Source organism: Notamacropus eugenii, chromosome 3, assembly GCF_028372415.1.
Source record: "Notamacropus eugenii isolate mMacEug1 chromosome 3, mMacEug1.pri_v2, whole genome shotgun sequence".
NCBI classification, from domain to species: Eukaryota; Metazoa; Chordata; class Mammalia; order Diprotodontia; family Macropodidae; genus Notamacropus; species Notamacropus eugenii.
Genome location: NC_092874.1, coordinates 289,371,133 through 289,377,537, shown reverse-complemented (window position 1 = coordinate 289,377,537; position 6,405 = coordinate 289,371,133). Strand labels below are relative to the sequence as shown.

At 39.2% G+C, this 6,405-nt stretch overlaps 1 long non-coding RNA gene across 1 annotated transcript; it reads right to left on the bottom strand.

Annotated features, from left to right (window-relative positions):
- Positions 1-3,086: 3,086 nt before the first annotated feature.
- Positions 3,087-5,326, bottom strand: LOC140531546 (uncharacterized). Its single transcript, XR_011976369.1, has 3 exons — positions 5,235-5,326; positions 3,873-4,084; positions 3,087-3,627 (listed from the first exon to the last, which is right to left on the bottom strand). It is a non-coding gene; the product is annotated as an uncharacterized lncRNA (long non-coding RNA).
- Positions 5,327-6,405: the final 1,079 nt, after the last annotated feature.

Below are 6,405 nucleotides of genomic sequence, written 5' to 3'. Positions count from 1 at the left end.
GAGCAGGATTTGGAGGAGGAGGGCAGAAGTAAGAGGTCAAGAGAAACAGAGAAAACTTCGACAAGCTGGGAGCCTCCATCCTTTTATAGAGATCTAATCCAGGCTTGCCTTCCCTTTCTACCCCTTAAAGGGGCAATTTAGTACAGTTAGAAGGGTGAGGATGGGGGGGGGGGGATTTGGCATGGGGGGAGGGAATTGAAGGACAGTTTAAACCAGTGTGAAAGACAATGTACCTGAATCAAACAGGATTGCACTGGAGAAGTATTTCTACCCACAGGGAGGCTACAGACAGGTTATACATTCATGCAGTAGAATGCATGGTGATCAAGAAACGCTTATGTAATATTATGTGTTGTGATTTTCTGTACTGGTGTTCTATCTTCTTTCTAAACTATAAAGGACTTGGAAGCAGGATTGTGCCTTGTCCAAACCCCTCACATCCTCCAGCACCCAGAACAGCACTCTGCACACAGTAGATGCTCAATAAATGCTTGCTCTGTTGAATCGCAGTGATGTTTAGACTGGTTCTTATATTCCTCTCATTCTCTGTTGCCTTGGGAAGCACTGACCAGGTATGCAACTTTTGCTGAGCCTGAACACAGATTCATGCATCAAAGGCCACTAACTACAGTGTTCAGACCTCAAGGCAGTCAACAGCATCGAAATATGAGATGTTCTAGGGAGACACAGTTGGAACACACACCCTACTGGTCTTCCTATCCCAAAATGGAAGATTACTAACAAAGTACATACACACACATACACACACACACACACACACACACACACACACACACACACATGACCTTAAATGACCTTTTCTTTTAGGATCATGAGTTTCGAGTTTCAGAAGACCTGGGTTTTCATTTCACCTCTGACACTATCCATATGATCAAGACATTTCATTTCCTTGGACCTTTCTTCCCTCTTCAATGATCTCCCAATTGTGATATATCCTTTCTCCTTCTCCCTCTCCTTTACTCTCCAAACCCCTGGGTGTCCCAAACTAAGCTACACACCTCCCTTGATGTAAGTTCAAATGCTGCAAATAAAGGCCTATTGCTTAGAAACGCCCCAAGTCCCCAAAAAGCATGTACAACAGACCCAAGTCTGGTAGACCCATGAAAGGATCATGGGAGTCTAGATTGAGCTGGAAGAGACATTCCAAAAGGTCCTTGGGTCCAGACTTCTCATTTCACAGATGAGGAAATGGAGATTCCTAGAGGTGAAATGATTCATCAAGGTCACACAGTTGATTAATGCCTAAGGTGGAATTTGATTTTTCCTGATTCCAAGTCTAGTGCTTTGTCCACTGTCTTTCTTAGGACATCACAACAGTCCAGACTATTATGGACTGATCTAGGGTGGCAGGATCAGAAAAGAGGGAATGGATTCAGATGATATCCATGGAGACAAAATCAGTAGGGAGCTGATGGATATAGGGGCATTGGAGAGGGAAGAATCAGAGATGATAGGAGAAGAGAATAAGTACTTATTTAGTTCCTACTGTCAGACACCATGATAGACTTTACAAATATTATCTCAGATAATCATCTAGAGATGAACCTAAGTCATTGGCGGGGGGGGGGGGGGGGGGGGGAGGAAAGGAGGCCCAGGGTGTTGGAAGGGAAAACAGAACGCTAAAGAATACTTAGAAATCTCTTACAGACTTTAGACACTTTGAAAAAAAAACAAAACGTGTGTCCTTGGAAATGAAAGTCCTTACTGCTAGCTGATCACTGGACCATACAGATCATTGGAAGTTGCTACCTCCCGTGAAGCATAATTTATTTTTCCTCATGTACAAGGATGGTATGGATGCACATTGGTGGGCCACATGCTTTGAAGTGTTTTTTTCAGGACTAGGCATGGTCCAGTCACACCCACTCAACTGGTTCTTCTTGTACTAGTCAGGCTTAGAAGTTCCTCCAGAACAATGTAAACTGAATATGCCCACACCTGTACTCCTGACCTAATGAATTCTGGATTCTAGTCTCTCTACAAAGTACCTTCCTAACAAGAACTCTGTGTGCCAACTACTACCAGTGACCAAACGGGTGAGAAAGAGAGAGAGGTCCCAAATGGTGCTAAGATGGTTTTATGTGTTCATTGGATTTAACCAGACTCACAAAGGTATAAAGCTTATCTAGGAATCATGTTATCAAGTTCTTAAGTAGGAAAGTAGTGGTAACAATTCCTATTTCTACAATGCTTTAAGATCGATAAGGAACCTTTCTCACCAATAACCCTAGGTAGTAGATAGTACCAGAACCATCCTCTTAGCACTACTGCTAAGAGAGTTTTTTTCTCCCTTTTCCTTTTTTTCTTTATTTTCTTTTCTTTATTTATAACTAACAAGCATTTATTTTTTCTTGAAATGACAGCATGAGACCAACATGCCTTGGGGGCATTTCCTGCTCTCTTGTGAGTCAGGTTAATGGCCCAGCTCCTTTGATGTCACACAAAAGGACCCCTCTGGCAGCTTGTGTAAGTTCCTCTGAGCTAACTTTCATGCTTCTGAACAGAAAGTTCCCAGTCTTCTCTCATAGCCAAATTAAGGCTTCTGAATGCCATTCACCTGTCCCCATTCCTGGGCAAAGATAGTGTGACCCTCCTTCATGGTCAGCACCTCTAACCTAGTCTGTTAGAGATTAGGGAAAACCGTTTCTTTCCATTTCCTTTTCCCCAGCCTGATGACTAACATCAAATCACCCCCGGGGCTTAAAGAAGCCTTAAGAAGCATAGAAACATAGAGAAAAAGAAAAAACCAAAAAGCAACTAACTTCTACTGTCAGCAACCCTGTTGCTACAACAAAGGCCGGTATCCCTTTCATACAATATTTAACTGCAACACAGTCCCTGTAGACTTACAGGAACAGAAGTGAAGTAAACAGAAATGGAAAAAACAAAACAAAAACCCAAGCATTCATTAAGCCCCTCCTGTGTGCTAGGCATGGTGCTAAATTTTAAAAATATATTATATTTTTATATATTTTATATATTATAATATAAATTATAATACATAATATATTATATATTTATATATTACATATTTTATATATTTTATATTTTAAAAATATCTCCTTTGATCCCCACAATGACTTTGAAAGGTAGGTGCTATTATTATTATTTATTATTCCTGTTTTTTAGTTGAGGAAATTAAGGTAGATGGTCGTGAAGGGCATTACCCAGAGTCACACAACTAGTCTCAGAGGCAAGATCTGAACTCAGGTCTTCCTGACCCCAAGCTTGCAGTATTCAAAGATGGGTGCACTCAGATAGATTCAAGGCATGGATTAACCCTGATTCCAGCTCCTTTTGATAGGGAGGTGGTAGACTATAGGCACTGAGTGTGAATTTCTATAGCTCTTCTCATTTGTAAGGGCTGTAAAAATTATAACAATAGTAATAATAGAATTCATATAGTACTTCAAGGTTGGAAAACATCCATCATCTTATTTCAGCTTCGCAGTCACCTAGTAAGAAAGATTCTCTTGTCATCCTCATTTTATAGATCAGGAAACTGAGGTTGAAATGTTGTGCCACTTGCCCAAGGTCAACGCAGAATTCAAATTCAGGTCTTCCTGAATCCAGGTCTAGCACTCTATCCATTATACCACTAGCTCCCTGTAGTCAAGAAGAAAAACAAAAGAAACAAAAAATCCCAATAGGTCAAGGTGGATGTCAAAGCCAGGTGTTCTAAGGGTGCTGCAGCAGGGCAAAGGTCCAGGACTCCCTAGAGTCCTAAGGTAGTACTTGGGAATCTGGAGAGGCGGACTGCAGCAGCAGGGTGGATGGTAAGGACTGGGCTTTGAATTTCATTGCTACTGGGAATGCCCAAATAAGGAAATTCCCTCAGTGTAGATCCATACCTTCTCTTATCAAGTTGCTCAGAGCAATTAAAATTAATTAATTGCTTGCCCAGGGTCACAGTCAGGATGTGTCAGGAGCAAGTCTTCAATTCATATCTCCCTGGATCTGAAGCCACCTCTTGATCCTCTTCCATTCATCATAGTAGGTGCTCCAGAAATACTTGTGAATCCACTGAGATATTCTTCAAAGAATCAGTGTGCCAGATAACTAACTGCACAGAATGTGGAAGAACAGGCATTCTTTGTTAATCATTCATTGAAGGCTGCTTCCCTAAGCTCAGCTCTCTTGTAATTCTTTGCAGCATGAAAAACCATTCCTTAGCAAAAGCCAAAATAGTAATTTTCTGTGGAGTGGATAATCATATGCTGCAGTAACTACATAGTTACAGGCTGAAAATGGACAAAAAAAAATTTTTTTCATTGTCCTCTTTTGAGTGTGCAAAAATGTATGCATTTTAGGTAACTATGTCTATGGGGAGAAAAAGGGAAAGGGAGATGAAGGGTGAATGAGATAGATATGAATGGGTAGAAGGACAGACATATAGATTAGATAGATAGATAGATAGATAGATAGATAGATAGATAGATAGATAGGTAGGTAGGTAGGTAGGTAGGTAGGTAGATAGATAGATAGATAGATAGATAGATAGATAGATAGATAGATAGATAGATAGATAGATAGATAGATAGGTAGGTAGGTAGGTAGGTAGGTAGGTAGGTAGGTAGGTAGGTAGGTAGACAGATAGACAGATAGACAGATAGACAGACAGACAGGTAGATAGATAGATAGATAGATAGGTAGATAGATAGATAGATAGATAGATAGATAGATAGATAGATAGATAGATAGATAGATAGATGATAGGTAGATAGATAGATATGAATGGATAGATAGACACATAGATATGGATGGATGGACAGATATGGATAGACAGATAGATTTGGATGGATGAATAGATAAAGATAGATAGAATAGATAGATATTAATGGATAGAGATACACATGGATATGAATGGATGGACAAACAGATAGATATGGATAGATGAATAGATAGATGGTAGATTTGGAGGTGAATGGACAGAGATGGATAGATGGATAGATGATAGAGATGATAAAGACAGAGATAAGAGACAATAGTAAGATAGATGAGAGATTGATACACACACACACATCCATATAATTCTCTAACTCCACAGATAGAAAACATTCTTGCCTGTCGACTATGCCATTCACACACCTTGCCTGTCGACTATGCCATTCACACACCTACATACTTTTGAAAGAAAGTGAAAGGATTCAGTGGAAAAATAACTGACATTTCCATAAAGCTTTCAAATTTACCAGACTCTCGACACACATTACCTTATTTAGGGCTCATAGCAAGCCTGAGAAGGAGGTCTTCTAGTTATAACCACTTTCATTTTACAGATAGAAAGGCTCAGAGAAGTTCCATAATGTACTCATGGCCAACAGAGCTTGTACGTGTTGGGGCAGGTTTCCAGATCAGATTATCTCCAGTCCTATGCATGACATTCTATCCAGTATTCACAAGATCATAGATTTCTTGCTGAGACAGATCTTCTTGACTATGTAGTCCAACCCTGTCATTTTATAGAAGAGGAAACTGAGTTCAAGAGAAATTGAGTGACTTGCCTAAGGTCACACACGTCGGAAGTAGTAGGGTTTGAACTCAGGTTTTCTCCAAACACTGCTCTTTCCAGTATGCTATGCTGCCTCTCTACATGAATGAATGTTAGGGTCTGATCAGCTCTGTTTTCCAAATATCCAACACTATCCACCCTCTGAATCTTTGCTCACCGTATTCCTTGTGCTTTCTCTTAGTTTCTTTGTTGGCTCAGTCCCTTAACCATCCTTAATAGCCCAAATCAATGCCACCTCCACCAGGAAGTCTATCCTGATACCTCCCATCAGTAATTACCACCTCCCCCATCCCCATCCCTCCTAGATTTCACAGAATACTTTCTTGTTTGCTCTATGAAATGCTCATGCCTATATATTACTGGGTTTCTATTTATCTACATTTATGACTTATCCTCATAGTACACCATCATATCCCATAAGGGCAGAACCTGTCTCTTATCCACTTGATATCGCTCTGATGCCTAGCATAAAACTTTAGATAGAGTGGGCATTTTTAATAAATGTTTAAACTGGATGTGGACCCAGTAGAGAGACAACATAAAATAATAACCTAAAATATTAAGTGGCAAATTAAAAATGAATAGCATAGTATATAGTTTGTGAATTATAATATATGTAACATAATATATGTGTAAAAATATATACATATACATTATATTATCTTGTATTATATTATCATGATATGTTAATTATATATTATCTTATTTTATGTTATATTACATTATGTTATATCACATATCATAGTATAGTATATTATGTTTTGCTATATTATATTCTATTATATTTATTATATTAGCAGCCAGGCAGCGCAATAGAAAGAGAACTGGACCTGGAATCAGGAAGACTTATCTTCATGAGATCAAATCTGGCC